Source organism: Misgurnus anguillicaudatus, chromosome 17 (genome assembly GCF_027580225.2).
Source record: "Misgurnus anguillicaudatus chromosome 17, ASM2758022v2, whole genome shotgun sequence".
Lineage (NCBI taxonomy): Eukaryota > Metazoa > Chordata > Actinopteri > Cypriniformes > Cobitidae > Misgurnus > Misgurnus anguillicaudatus.
In genome coordinates this window covers 20,512,889-20,529,401 of record NC_073353.2, presented here as the reverse complement: position 1 = coordinate 20,529,401, position 16,513 = coordinate 20,512,889, and the positions used below count along the sequence as shown (strand labels likewise).

At 37.8% G+C, this 16,513-nt stretch overlaps 1 long non-coding RNA gene across 5 annotated transcripts; it reads right to left on the bottom strand.

Annotated features, from left to right (window-relative positions):
• Window positions 1-11,446: 11,446 nt before the first annotated feature.
• On the bottom strand, window positions 11,447-14,457 carry LOC141350262 (uncharacterized). Of its 5 annotated transcripts, none has more exons than XR_012358328.1 (5): window positions 14,279-14,457; window positions 13,986-14,047; window positions 13,332-13,466; window positions 13,042-13,125; window positions 11,447-12,224 (listed from the first exon to the last, which is right to left on the bottom strand). It is a non-coding gene; the product is annotated as an uncharacterized lncRNA (long non-coding RNA). The 5 variants fall into 5 exon arrangements; XR_012358329.1 differs by having other exon boundaries at window positions 14,001-14,047; XR_012358325.1 differs by having other exon boundaries at window positions 13,986-14,452.
• Window positions 14,458-16,513: the final 2,056 nt, after the last annotated feature.

Below are 16,513 nucleotides of genomic sequence, written 5' to 3'. Positions count from 1 at the left end.
ATACTTCTACTAAAGCTACTTTGAGAATATAATTTTAAGTAATTAGTGCAATTTTTCACCTGGGAATGTTTAAGTACACTAAGTAAATGTACTAATTTTGTACTAAATTAGTCTTAAAATAAATTTAAAACATCACTACTGAAGTAGAATTATACTTTTACATACTTAGTAGGTAGTGTGTAACTTTTACAATTTTATTTAACACAAAAATAACAATGTACTAAAAATGTGTTAGTATTTAAGTATATTTTAGTACATTCAAGTGTACTTTATATTCACCTGGGTTTGCTGTGTGCATTTTTTTATTAATTCAATAAATTTTAGCCTTATTAAAAAAGGAATTAAATTAAGCCTGACTCCTCTTTAAAGGTGCAGTGTGTACATTTTAGCGGCATCTAGTGGTGAGGTTGCGAATTGCAACCAACGGCTCAGTCCACTGCTTCTGAAACGCATAGAGAAGCTACGGTAGCCGCCACCGGCAAAACATGTCATTGACGGAGACAACTTACAGTAGCAAAAAAGGTTTGTCCGTTAAGGGCTTCTGTAGAAACATGGAGGCACAAAATGGCGACTTCCACGTAAGGGGACCCTCGGTGTATATAGATAAAAACGTCTCATTCTAAGGTAATAAAAACATAACGGGTCATTATGAAAAGGTCTTTATACACCCCTGATAATATAGTTTTGTATATTATTTTGCATCTCTGTCAAGAGATCATTTTAAAAATTACACACTGCACCTTTAAGTTTGCAGAAGCTTTAAGTGTGCTGTAAGCTTCTGACTTCCTCTCCGCTTCAGCCAACGCAGTAATTTCCTCTCTCCTGTGAGCAGTTCCATGTTTTTTCCTCACATTGGAAATCACCCCAAATCAGGAGTGTTCGGGGAGGACAGGCAGCTTGCAATCTCATCAGACATTTTATGAATCAAGCTCTGTGGCAACTGGAGATAACAAACTCTGATAAACATTTCACTGTGAACTCAGTGTTCCCATCAATTAAACAGTGAAAAGATTGAGAAGCTTAGATTCATAGCAGTCCACACAGGACCATTAAAATGTCAGAAACAAATTCCAGTTGTTCAGATTCCTAAAACAAAGTTATAAGTGCTTAAATCTAATACTGAGCACAGCTGAGGCAATGCGTACGTTATTATATCTTTCCCAAGTTTTTCAATCATTTCTTGCATTGCACATTATGCACAGTGTTAAACGTTTCTTTGTGATTTCCCAGCAGTCTGTCATCTACATGCGCCGTTTGTCTTTGTCATTCTGTTTGTAAATCCATCACAGAAGCATTTACACAGCATTAAACATTATTTTAAACTTGGAAATCATGAACTGCACATGGTCCTTTGGCTTATGCAATCCCATTGGCCTCTTCCAATGAAGGAAATGCGTTGGTGCACAAGTCATATCAATTGTTTTCATCAAAGCATAAGTCAGTATTTTTCTTTACTCTATTGTGCCAAGCTTATGCTGTAAAACAAGTAATGATTCATTATGGTGACCAGATGTTGTTCTTCACATACTTGATATTGTATTGTGTTTCAGCTGCTTTGGCTAACACATTATAAATTCTTATTTGGTTTTACACATACTGACATTTACATAAACTGTTAGGATATATGCACAATTTGAAAAATCACTTTTTCTTTGTAGGTGGGGATTCTCCATCAGCTCTCAAGCACTATTTGTGGTTCTCAACCTGTGGGGTGGGCGGAGATGGTGCCAGGGGGCCCTAGTGTTTAGAAAACACTTTAATTTATCATAAATTCTGTGTAATTAAACCTCAGAAAAATAAATATACTAACCAATTTGTTTACATTCTAAGTATGATATTGTTTTATGTCATTGAGGGACAGGTTCGGTGTTTTGCACTTAAAGCCCTGTTTTCAGATTGTTTATGATAAAATAGAACGATTTTGACTGAAATTTCGACATATGCGGCTGGCCCGAGAATTTTTCGGGTGTTTGTTGTTTCACCTTCCACCTCTACAATGGGTGTATAGGTGCACTGGAACAATCCTTCCTAAAATGCATTAAACTTTCATTTACAAAGACGTGAAACTCACCGAGTGGTCAGGGGTGTTCACTGATATGCTCACACAAAAATAGATGCTTTCCAACAGGTGTTTTAGCATTCGTTGTAAACTTGTGGACCTATTTTTCCAAATGCCTCACATCCGTACATTCTTCCGTTGAGAGCTTGAATAATAGACACTCCAGCCCAGTTGGTGGCGATAATCCGCCTTTGCCAATTGCAAGAATACAAACAATGTACCCGTACCTCACAGCACATCTAATACAAGTCAATGGAGTTGGACAAAACTACGATAAAACCTGTTGGAATGCGTCTTTTGCAGCAATTTTTGTGTGAGCATATCAGTGAACACCACTCGGTGAGTTTCACGTCTTTGTAAACGAAAGTTTAATGCATTTTAGGAAGGATTGTTCCTGTGCACCTATACAGCCATTATTAAGGTGGGAGGTGATACAAGAAACACCCGAAAATTATCGGGCCAGCATCATATGTCGAAATTTCAGTCAAAACCGTTCTAATTCATCATAAACAATCTGAAAACAGGGCTTTAAGTGTAAAATACAGAATTTGTCCTTTAATTTTCTTTGGGGGGGGGGGCGCACGCCAAAACGTTTGAGAACTGCTTATTTAACAGCACCATAAAGAGAGAAGCGGTTGGTCATGTGAATTTGACCGCATTCTGAATGTCAACAAAACTGGGATTGTTATGAAATATCAATGCAAGTCCCAAAGTGTGTGTTTTATGTCCCTATATTTCATTTCAATCCAGTTCAGCGGAAAAGTTTTAGCTCCTTTCCTCTTTATCCCAGGCCTTTTCACGATGACTCAATGTTGTGGCATTTTGGCTTTCCGTGGGTGAATAAAAAATAAAAACCCACCATATTTCAAATCATGAAAGACTTGCCATATAATTTAATTAATTTATCTGCAGACTGCATCAGAATGGAAAACCATCTCCATTTGCTTGATTATGGCAGCCAAGCATTTTATTACACTGACAGCATCTCTGTCTCCAAGGTCATTGGCAGCACCAAAGTGTAACATCTTAAGAAAATAACTCTTGCAGAAAAACAAACTCCAACATGAACGGAAATTTCAAGTTGTACAGCCAATTTTATATTTGCTTGTCATTTCTAAACAGGCATTTACAAAATATTCATTTTAAAATTAATTTTGGAAGTAGAGTTGTGTGGGGGGACAACAGTAACAGTACAAATGTGTGTCTATTTGTTTAGTTGTTAGCTCCTTTATGTCCACTTCAGCACAACCACAGCTGCATCCCACACTCATCTTAAAACTTCTAACCTCAGAAGAATAATTCACCCACTACCCACAGACATCCCCTGCTCCAAATTAAAGATGGGAAAATGCTCTTTCCACTGGCTCATCCTCATTCTCTTCATCTGCCTCCATTTTGGGTCTGAAAAAAATGCGAGGAAGTCAGCAATACGAAACCACATGTTCACATTCTCTGATTCAACATGAACAGGGTAAAGCATGCAGGCAAGAAGACTTAATCCTTAGTTATTCCTTGACGTGCAAGTATAAACTGTTCTGATCAATCTTTCTAAAATGTCCGGTTATTTGTGCGAGTGATTATTCAAAATCTCCCACTTCTTTTTCTCTGTGATTGTAATCTAAGATTAGCAAGCGTACACTGGAACTAATTGTCTAAAACTTTGGCTGCTTTGCCTCAGTGAGAAGCATTAAATGGGTAGCTTTGAAAGCATCTGCCTTTCCATACCCTGAAAGACCTCAGCATCTAGGGAGCATTATGTAATTGCTTGGCTTAGACATGTTAACATCGGTCCATGGAAAATTACTTTAAACCTTGAGGAACAGCACCAGGTTGCAAAAGCAAGAGCTTTCTCAGCAATGTTTAATGCTGTGAGAATCATTTTTAGTTAATTAAAGTGATGTGGGTCTTTCATTATAACATGCACACACACACACACACCCCTAAACATAATGGTTTGTATACTGTACAAACTAGCATAGTCTGCCATTTCGTATTTGGTTTATGCGGACACCGGAAATGTACTTATGTTGTTATACACGTCATACACATGTGTATACTTCATAAACCACATACCAGTCCACACACCCACACCATGAAACTTTAAAAACACTTATAACACGGGGCTGTTGAATGCTTTATTTTGATTGGTTGAGAAATGTTCCATGGGTCTGCATTATTTTTTCGATGTTTATGTATCTATTCCTTTTTTATACATGTTGTATGTCTTGTTGTTGGGTCTAGAGCCTGTAATAAAGTTGATATGCACAGTGTAACGGCACTCCGCATCATCTTATCGCCTTACAGTGTGCATTATTTTCGAATAATTCAATGGTTTGTCATCAATTATTCCTTGCATAATAAACACATACAAATCTATCACAGTACTAACCTACAGTCAAACTAAAATTTATTCAGACACGATAGAGCCTAATTATAAAAAAATTTTACTAGTGGGTGACCTATTATCCCCAAAAATTCTTCATACAGTGGACTACGAGGAAATTGATAAAAATTTGGGGCCCAAAATTATTTAGACATTTTGACCTGACCATGTTTTGCTTGCCGTATTTTCCGGACTATATGTCACACTTTTTCATAGTTTGGCTGGTCCTGCGACTTCTAGTCAGGTGCGACTTATATGTCAAAATTATTTCATATGAATCAAGAGAAACCATTACCGTCTACAGCGGCGAGAGTCGGCTCTATCCTGCTCCTGTATTTATGTAATTCAATGAATTCAGTGATGCGGAATGACTTCAGGACCTTTTTGAACTTGATTTGGCTTATCATGTTAATTTTGCCTATTTAGCCTCCCAGGTATGTTCAGTATGCTATTGTGTTAGCTGAATAAATGTTAATGTTACGCTAACATGTACAGACATCTATTCAGACTGCTGTGTGCCATTGTTAATTTGAATAACTTGCCTTTGCAGATTAAATGTCTGTTCTTGGGCTTGGATTTTGTGAAATCATTTTCTAAATAAAGTCCGGTGCAATATATATATATATATATATATATATATATATATATTCCTCTTCACAATGCATTTTTGATGTGACTTATACTCCAGAGTGACTTATAGTCCGGAAAATACAATGTTTTTTAAGTGCAAACTTTTTAAACCACAGCCAGACTAAACAAAATGAAGCATTGCTTGGTAATTGGTTGACTCAAATTGGTATTATCTAATTGTGCACTTACATTAGGCTACCTTTAACCGCTGACAGCTATTTGACCTAATTCATTTGTGAGACAGTCTAACAGAAGGATGGCCAAAACCAGTGAAATATATCAAATAGTTAAAGTGCACCCATTTCATTGCTAAAAAAGTTATTTTGTGTATTTGGTATGTGGTACAATGTGGTTCACGTGGTACAATGTGTTCACGTGGTGTTTGGTTAAAAACACATTATTTTCCACCTACCATACATTTTTGTAGCTCCAGATTTCACTCTTTTCCTGAAACGCACGGATTTTGTACAAAACTCATGGATTGAAAAGCGCTGTGTCCCTGATTGGCCAGCTAATTTGTACGTTGTGACTGGTCTGAATACCTCTGACGTCGTCTGGAAATCTGACACTCCTTACCATGTTTGAAAGATTCAGTTGCTAACAGGAGTTAACTTACAGGCAGAGTCCAAAGTGAGAGGAATTATGATAATGTCGGTCTTTACTTCATCACCAATCCCAGAAAGTAAACTGTTGCCTACAATCCGTGTGTTTGTTGTAGTCCAAGAAAAGAGATTTTATTGGAGATGATAACTCGTATCAAATGTACCTTTTGCACATCGTTAACATGTACTAATTAGGGCTGTGACAATTAATCGTGCAAATGCGCGTTTTCTCAATAAATGAATTTTAATGCATTACGGTGAAATGCCACCACATCCAAAAGCCAGAGGGCGCTCTCATGTATTAACGCCATTTGTGCCACAGAAGAAGTAGCATTACAAATGCTATCCCAGGAAATGTCTAAAGGTATATTTATATCGCTGTTCTTCAGATTGTTTCAGGTATTTTCATGATAATAAAAATATTTTGAATGATTGTGTTTGGCGAGTGTTGCTTTTTTAAATTCACATTATAAACGACTCAAACTCATAGTGATTTTAGATTGATAAGGACATCCTACTGATCACAGAGCCGTAGTACACGTACAAGCTGTGCATGAAACAGAATCGGAGCCTTGCGATTCAGAATCAATCTTTTTAATGGGGAACGCGATGTATCGTCACAGCACTAGTACTAATACGCACTTACACACCAAAGGAAATAAAAAAACGTGAACCGAACAATAGGTGCCCTTTAAATTCAGTTCTTCTCATATTTTATTACCATATAGCAAATAAACTGCAATTGCACTGATAATGTGAGAACTGCTGAAGGTGTCTGAATACATTTTGTGTTGACTGTATTACTTCAAAGCAAAACGGCCTGATATGACAGCCTATAATAATGGCAGGTATGCAGATCAAAAGCTTACACATTATTGGATCAACCAGATACCTAAAGAGCCTACTTAAACAAAAGAGGCCACGGAGATTAAATGAGAAATGGGACATCCAAATCTTTTATCTTAAAATGAACAATGGATATTTTAGAATAATGAATTCATCAGAAGTTAATTAAAAACTGTTTCTGTCCTGCAGTGTATATTGTGTTAAGACGTCACGTTGATATGTGGCGTGCTGGTGGTGTTGTTAGTCTGACCGCTTTTATAGTTTATACATTCACAGACACAGTAATGATTCAAAGCAGCGTCATTCACCTCTGTTCTGTCTAACAAGTCATGTGCCATACACACAATCACAATTAAGGATTTCCATATGGTGAAGATTAAACGATTGTTTGTGCAAAACATCATGAAATTGTGCGAGGTTAAGCACATTTTTAAATCACAGCAGTCATTCCCCTTAAACCATCTGCAATATTTAACAGTAACCATTGTAAAGACATTGCAATCATAAATCAGTCAGAACAACCTTTTCTTTTCAAAAATAGTATTTCTTTGTCTCAAACACACAGTTAATACTTCATAGCTCAGGCCCCAGCTGACTCATCTGCACATATGGAAACATTTTCTCCTCACATGTGGTGGGATTTTGTTTATATAATTTCAATACATCCATTACTCTCTCTCTCTTTAGACAAATAATGTTTCTTCCTCAATGCTTATGACACTCTTTACCCATAAACAGAGGGACAAGTTAACAGATTTTTCATTTTGTTTAGATTTTTCAATATTAATATTAAGTGCTGTTTTTCTTTAGAAGAAAAGTCCCTCAAGATTCATTTCCATACATTTAAGGTGCCACATAATTAGGAAACAAAAATATGACTTCAAACCTTAATTTTTAAGACAATGTTTACAATCTTTCAAGTCACAGTATTTGAGTACATAATTAGGGTTGAACTCGAGGGAAAAGAGGCTTGAGAGATCCTCTCCCACACGTCACCACTATGGCATGTAGCTTGATGGTATACAGACATAACCCTTGACCCTTGGAAAAAGAGACCTCATTACAAACGGCCACTAGCATTTTATGAACATCTGTAAGACCTGGCTTTTGTTAACCTACCCTACCTCAGGGGTGTTCATTTTATTTGAAAACACTGCACCATAACAATGCTGATTTATCATTTGTCAAGTAGACAAACAGGAATTAAGCAACAGAGAAAAGGACCAAATTTTAAAACTAAATTGAGGAGTTAACAGAAATAGTTTTGCACAGATTGATACACAGACAAACACACCAGCTGGTCCAAGGAAGCTGTCTGTTACCCTTGACCACTCCTGATGTCAAAGACTTTAACTCAGCTGGTTTGAATTTCTCTCTATTTGATGTTATATAAAGCCAAGATTTGTAGAGATGAACTCAGTTCATCCACAGGTCATGAAAAAAAACTGTCTTTTTGAAGTCCACTCACTACATTTCTGCAGATTAAACTGTAAGAAATTTTTGAAAACAAAAGTGCCAGGTTTCACAGTGCTGCAAGTTGCTGCCACTGTATAGTAAAGCTAAAATTAAATGAATGCAAAACACCCACAAAATGATTCAATTCTGAATTTAAAACTGCAGGATTTTGAAGGTTTGATCAGAATAGGCACAAACAATTATTTGCCACTGAAAAAGACACCTAGGGCCAGATTTACTAAAGAGGGCATGCTAATGCACTTTAGTTAGTGTCAGGGGCGAAGTGACTTCATTGTGTCATCCATCCATGATTTCAAGCCTGCACTGTAAAAAAATCTTTGCTGCCTTAATTTTTAGTTAAAGGTCCCGTTCTTTCTGTGTTTTTGAAGTTTTGATTGTGTTTTCAGTGCGCAATATAACGTGTTAATGTTTGGCGTGTAAAAACGCGGATTTTTCACACAATTTACTTATCTCTATACCGCTGTTTTCACTGTCCTCAAAACGGGCTGATGTCTTCCTTGTTATTGTTGATGTCCTGTTCTTTTTTTTGAAGCGCACGATGCAAAGTTCGTCACAACATGTATGTAGCCCGTCATGTGTGTGGTTCGTATTTCCAAAATATGTGTTCTGCGCTTGAGAGATTGTGTGTGCATCACGTCATGCTAAAATAAGTGCCTGTTGCAGACGCGTCTAAAGGGTTTATGATAAAAGAGAAGCTCGCGTTTGCCAGATACTCGCATAATCTCATGCGTAATCAAAGTTTAGTGTTAAGGAAGTATCTCTAGCGTGTATTTTGGGAATGTGAGAGTGTCTTTTATCATAAATGGTTTTGACGCGTGTGCAGCAGGCACATATTTTGACAAAACACGTGATGCACATGTCACGGCCGGGGCGGACCCGAGATAGCTAACAGGCCACGCCCCTCTCTACTTTCCACCTCGAGGAGGTTCCCAAGACCACCCCAATGACCAAACAGACGAGTATACTACAGTTAAAAGGTATCTTTATTAAAAATTTAAAAAAAGGGAAGGGAAAAAGGGGAAGGGCAGCTTAAAACAATCTTTTCGCCTCCAGGACGAGTTGGACCAGGGGATGGGGGCCAAGGGTCTTCTTCCTTGTTTCTCTTGACCTCGTGGCGCCCTCCGCTTCCTCCTGGAGCAAAAAAAACAGGAAAAGTACAATCAATGTTGGTCTAGCACCGGGTCACAACTTATCTGACTGTTATTTCTGTCTCTCTCTTGTCCGCAGGTCACTCCGTCTCGACCCCACTGGACGCCGGGGATCCACCACAAGGCACGGCTGCAGACACAGGTAAGTTACACTCTGTACAGGTAGGTTACTCACAACACTGGGCCTGTAATACACTCCAAAGCATTCGTGGAGACAGAGGTAAAGGGTTTCTCACTACTGACACTGCTTGGTCCTCTTCGAGGCGTTGCTACAAACACAGGTAAGTGATATACTGCACAGGTAGGTTACTCACAACACTAGGCCTGTGGTACACTCCAAAGCATTCGTGGAGACAGAGGTAAAGGGTTCCTCACTACCGACACTGCTTGGTCCTCTTCGAGGCGTTGCTACAAACACAGGTAAGTGATATACTGCACAGGTAGGTTACTCAACACTGGACCTTTAATACACTCCAAAGCATCCGTGGAGACAGAGGTAAAGGGTTTCTCACTACTGACACTGCTTGGTCCTCTTCGAGGCGTTGCTGTAAACACAGGTAAGTGATATACTGCACAGATAGGTTACTCACACTACTGGACCTTTAACCTTTGGGCGGCTTCGTTTACTGTCAATACAGCACACACACAGCAAGCTTAGTGAAACACACGGTAAAAGCCACACTCACCACAGCACTCTGCACACGCACTCCACGTGAAGTTTAAGGCTTGGCCGCCTAGGTCTTGGTTGCTCGAGAGGCGGGTTGGGCGTTGTACACGCCAGAGAAAGAGAAAAGATTTCACAGGTAAATATATTCACAACGCCCCTCTATGTCTTCCGGTTACTTCTTCGGCTCGCCCACGCATTCAACCTCCGCAGGGCCGATAACCTTCAACACCCCCAAAAAGATAATAGTAACTCCTCTTCTGGATAACACAGAGCGTTTCGTTGTGATTGTTTACTCACGCTTGGTTGTCCAACCGATATCCCAATATACATCCACCAGCGTCGTGTTTGCTTCTCCACATCCAAATCACATGATAACTTCCTTATTCCAACGTCTCCAACCTCTCGTCTTCCCTGAGGGATAAACGTGAGTCAACCCAGCCGATCTCCACCGTAACAACGAGCACAAGCAATGTATGCACAAAGTGCCACCAACAACAACGTCTGACATCTTCAAAGCTCTTTATATTCTCAACCTTCTCTCCTCTTCAGCCTATCAGCGATCGCTGTGTTGATCGCTCTCACCTGAACGATATCTTCTTCTTCTTCTTTTGAATTTACGGCAGCATAGACGCATCACCGGCGTATTACTGCCCTCCTCAGGTCATTAAGGGACTCGGTTTAGCCTTTAAATCCTTGCGTACAGTCCAGTCTTGCGCAGAAACTTTATAAAAATCTTTATGGACTCATAATCCTTTGGGTTAAGAATAGTCTGTACAGATATATTAGAGATTCCACACTCCAATAACTCTGAAATCATGTGACGTCTTGCTGTATAATGGATGGAACACTCCATTATTACATGATTTACAGTTTCTTCTTGTCCACATCTACATCTGCCATCTGGATGTTTCCCAACCCTTGCTAACCCAAAGTTTAATGTACAATACCTGAACGATATCAGGCTTGATTTAGAGTTTTGGGGAAACCCCGGGAATTCTGGTGTTTTGCCTCAGTCGTCCTGACGGAACCATCGCCGGGCGGAACCGATCTTACACACTTTTGGTTCCGCCCTCACAGATCGTCACTTGGTGACACACACAGGATCTCTCGACATACAGGTGTCAGTACCCGATCCGTGCCGCCTGTCCAATCTGTTTTGCGCATGCGCATAATTGCGTAGTAGAAAACGTCATCATTTCACTGTGCGATTGGTACCACGCATGCGTTGAAACACTTTACGGCCAAGCATAACAACTGGCAGCGTATTTTTGTATGCTACACTTTTGTGTAGTTAATAAAGACTCTTTTTAAACATATTTAAATGAAGACTTTTTTTAAAGACATATTTAAATGAAAGCAATTATCCGAAACCGCATCCCAGCTAACATACAGCGGCTAATGGTTCATAATCGTTAAATCACTCTAACCAAAATGTCTTATAACAGAATAATAAACAATATACAATAGCAACTGCAAATGTATTATTTTCAGTAAACAGAATAAATATACAAATCCATTTACATTTATCAGATGCATTTAACCAACGTGACTTTCAGTTTACACTTTTTTTCTGTACCCATGCAAAAGTTATCTATAATTTTTTTACCATAATTTGCAGTAAAATCACAGTAAAAATAAAATCAACCATGGTTTATTAATAAATAAAAAATAATCATGCTCTTACAACAGCATATAGAAGTGCATTTTAGTAACCACAAACTTTACCATGATTTAAAATAATATGGTTACCACAGTTTCACTCCAGCATTACTATAATGTTACTGTAGTAGAACCATGGTTACAAAACCTTGGTTTGAAATAAGATATGCAGTTTTACCATAATAAAACCAATGCATGTTTCAAGGTTACAAAAAATCCCTTAATCAGTCTGAGGTAACAGTGACTCACTGAGGAGAATGTTCTGGAAACAAAACAATATTAATTTCACAATAGCTCTAAGTTAATACAAGTCATGTGTTTAAAGTCCTGTTCAGTTAAAAGACAATTATTATTATAGGGTAAGTTGGCAGAATTTCAACCCACTTTGTGTTGTTACAATGTCTGTAATTTGAAAATGAACCATTTGGATGATGCAAAACATCATTTTGGCAAAGAATTGTGGATAAAAAAATGGGAATAAATCAGCACAATTAACTCAAGAATAAAGAGGAAACATTTTCTGTTCAAATGTTAGCATCTATTGTATTTGTAACAATATAAAGTGGGTTAAAAATCGGCAAACTTGCGCTTTGGGGCAGTAATTACAATATTATATTTGGCAATTTTGTATGTCCATCTATTGTTGCCATCATCTTGAGTCTCTGTGAGTGTTGGCATCATCTGAAGTCTTCACAAATGAAGCTGGATCCAAAAAGGAGCTTCCGTAACCTCTAGTAATTTTAGGATGTGTATCCTGATGGGGAAAAAAACAGGAAAGGAAAATTAGAAGGATGAGGATTACTGTGGTTCATATTATTTCAAGCAAAAGCTTATGTGCACTTCTTATTTCATCACTGGAGAACAAGGTCATAAGATGTGTATGTGAATGCTTGGCTTAGAAGAGGTGTTTTTCTTAATTAAGACTGGTAGAGTTTAGGAGTAAACTCTTAACTGTTTTTGTTAAAAAACAGTTTAACTGTTTTTGTTAAAGTGCAACTATGGTCTGATTCACTTTTTTGCATTTCCTTTGGTGTGTAAGTGCGTATTAGTAAATGTTAATGATATGCTAAAGGTATAAACCCCAAAGTAAACGATGACACAAGTTATTGCCTCCAATGTAAATATCTTTTATTGGACTACAAACACACGGATTGTAGGCAACAGTTTACTTCCTGGGATTGGTGATGTAGCCAAGACCGACATTATCATAATTCTTCCCACTTTGGCCTGTAAGTTAACTCCTGTTAGCATTGCGAGCAATTTTTTTTTAAACATGGTAAGGAGCGTCACAATGTACAGATTAGCTGGTCAATTAGGGACACAGAGCTTTTTAAATCAATGAGTTCTGTACAAAATCAATGCGTTTGAGGAAGGAGGGAAATCTAAACCTACAAAAATGTACGGTATGTGGAAAATATTTTTTTTTTACTAGAAACCACGCAAACACATTGTATTATACCAAATACACAAGATAACGTTGTTTTTTAGCAATGAAATGGGTGCATTTTAAATAAATAAACCACAACCTTAAACCTTTGAACAGCAATGTATTAGTTTGAGGTTCTACTTACTAGTCATAGGATTCATAGCACCTTAGAGAAGTTTTCTGACAGGTCTGCTTCAACTATGCTGCATAGCCATCAGCATGGACAAACCTACAAACATAACATTTAATTTGTCACAAAGCAAACAATAGTATGCAGTGCGAGATTCATTAAATGGAAACAACCAAGAGCAGATGTAAAACACTGAAAAGAAAATAATAGTATACAAAAGATGATTGTCTGAAAAATAGATGATTGATTAATTTATTGATTTATTGGTCTTGTCTGTCTGTCCAATGTTATCTCAACTAACTTACCATCTACAACAAAGTGGTTGGCCACCCGCATGACTCTCTTCCAGTCAACCGCGACATCGACATCCCACTTAGTAGGTACTGCCGAAGGGCAGCATGAAATAACTACTGGTCCATGTTGGTCCTTTATACGAATGACTAAAAAAAAAAAGATATCTTCACTCACCATATGCTGCTACAATGTTAACACATAGATACAATGATGAAAGACTAAATCAAATTAAATAAACTTTATTTATATTGCACATTTTTAATGTGACATGCACAGACAATGAAAGGGATTAAAACAAAGATGACATGACGAAACAATAAACATAAATAAGATAAACAGATAGAGATTAAAATACACCCCTACTGGAAAATCCAGCTAAAACCAGCATAAGCTTTAAGGTGGCTGGTTTAAGCTGGTCCTCCCTGCCTGGCAAAGCTGGTGGATCAGCTGTCTTCCAGCCTGACCAGCCCAAACCAGTAAAAAAACAGCCACCAGCTTATGCTGGTTTTAGCTGGATATTTAGTAGGGAAACCAAACACTTGAAATTATGAAATGTAGTGGAGTAAAAATTATGATAATATACTTTAGAATGTATGTTTTCCAAAGTAAAACACTGATTAAAAAGGAATACTTAAACATTTAGTTTTATGTAGAAAGTAAAATACTTAAGTAATGTCCACCTCTGGTATCAACAAGGATTGTGGTTTAGCCTACATGTCACACGAATCTAGTCAGGGCCAATACACCATCAAATAAATGTTAGTTTAAACACTCGAAGTTTTCAGGTAACCGGACACACTGCATTTCATTGTAAGCCTAACCAGCCAGCTAGTCTAGCTAACTACTACATGATGATATGAAATACTGTATATTATGTCTTAGTGACCTTGTTGTTTATGCATAAAGACGCCTGTATATCTGCATTAAAAACTTTTGAACGAACATTTCCGTCACTTACCTTAGCCTCCATATGTTCGCCGGTGTTCTTATATTAACTGCGGTTGTCGCGCATGCGTAGAACAGATCAGGTAGGGTCGTAAACTGTCGTAAAACAAGTTGAGCTTCTGCGCATGCGCACAATTATGCGCATGCGCAAAACAGATTGGACAGGCGGCACGGATCGGGTACTGACACCAGGACACATATTTTGGAAAAGGGAACCACACACGTGACAATCCGAACACTTATTTTGAATTAGCGCATCCTCGGAAAAGCAGTCATGAGCCGCCACTGATCCACACCTTTTCTAGCCTGGTGCAACCAGACTCTCGTACATTCATTTCATTTGTACAGAGAGTTTGGCCACGCTCTATTGCAAAGTGTTACTTCCGTTAAGGAGGGTCCTCTGTTGAAGTTTAAAACTATGGATCTGCCCAGAGTCACTCTGAATCTGCCATAACCAATCGCTAACGTTTGGTCGTGACGCACTCAGTCCGGCGCACGGCCTCAACGTCTGCGTTCTTAGCCACTCCCCGCTGTTCGCTGATTGGACCTGCAGATTTTTGCCGGAGAAACGAAACTCTACAGAGCAGTCCCAGACGTTCTTCTGAAGCGAAATGAAAATTAAGCGGAAGAATGTAGGAGGGCGGAGCCAGGCTACATCTTTTCAGCGCTACACTGCAAAAAATGAATATTACTTAGTATTTTTGTCTTGTTTTCAGTAGAAATATGTAAAAATTCTTAAATCAAGGTGTATTTTCTTGATGAGCTAAGAAAATAAGTCTAGTTTTTAGACAAAAAATGTTAAATTTAAGCGAATTTGTGCTTAAAACAAGCAAAAAAATCTGCCTTGATTGAAGAATATTTACATATTTCTAATGAAAACAAGACAAAAATACTAAGAAAGTCATTTTTGCAGTCTTATTTGTCACTGCATACACCAAAGATGGTTTGGGCTGGCACAATCTGTTCCATCTATACCCTGGATCAAGGCTGCTTCTAGCCATTTTGACACCCTAATTGAAACCCCTCTTGGCACCTTCTCCAAACTAGATCATAAAATTTTACATGCAAATCATGTAAAATGCATGTGATCATGTAACAATCAAATTCTAAATGCATTAAATAAAATGAAAACAGTTAAATTAAGGTTTTGTAAGAGAAAAATACATTTGTGTGCTTTTTACTCAACCAATTTTTAATTGACCTTTGAACCCTTTGATCAAATGATGGTGTTGAGAGCTGAAAATGCAAACTTATGTAATTAATCATCAGGCAATAACTAATAGCCCTCTGATCCGATGGCATATAGACATCAGATTACTCCAGCCTAATGGTGCTAGGGGAACTATGGGTGGTGTGCCCACGTTGTGTTACGGGTGGACCAGGGGTAAGCAAATATTTTTGACTCAAGGGCCACCTCAGGTTATGAAATACATTTAAAGAGCTAAAACAAATTCAGCTTTATTTATTCCAAATCAACACTCAAACACAACAATTATTACTATACTAAAGTTACACATTTACCTTTACCCCACTTTTCAGAACACACATTTCATATTTTGGAAAAAACTGTACCACTGCTCTTGTGCAGATCATATTTATAGCTTTAAAGTAAACATCACAATCAGAGTAATATATTTAGCATAGTAAGACACAACTCTCATTTCATATCCATTATTAGCCATTTTTACAGTTATCATCATGAGGACAATTAACCATGATTTTATTTTTAGCGAATTAATTACATTTGTATTATAGTTTTACTACAAAAAACCCTTGTTGTTAAGGTGAGGCATAACAAATTTGTGGTTACTACAAATAAAATGATGTTCAATATAGTTTAATAATGCTTAATTTTCTTAAGTGGAAATAATCAGTGCATTGTGTGATAAATATACATATCAATATCAATGCCAGATGTGGCCTTGAAAAACTGCAATACTATTGGAAAAATCACACATACCACCTTCTGTCTGATACTGGTACAATATTTCGCTGTCCATTCTCTGTTAAACCCACAACATTCAGAGTTTATCTTTCATTTTGTTGCAATGCTAATTTTTATTCAGTGAAGCGGCAATCATAATGTATATGCACTCTTTGGCGCCCCCTGCACCTGGTAGCCTAGTTTGCCTATGCCTAGAAATAGCCCTGCCCTGGTTAAAAAAAACTCAGCTAAATGACTTACTTACGATATTTACTAAGTTACTGTTGTACTAGGTTGATGCAATCACAAAGATTTAAACAGAAA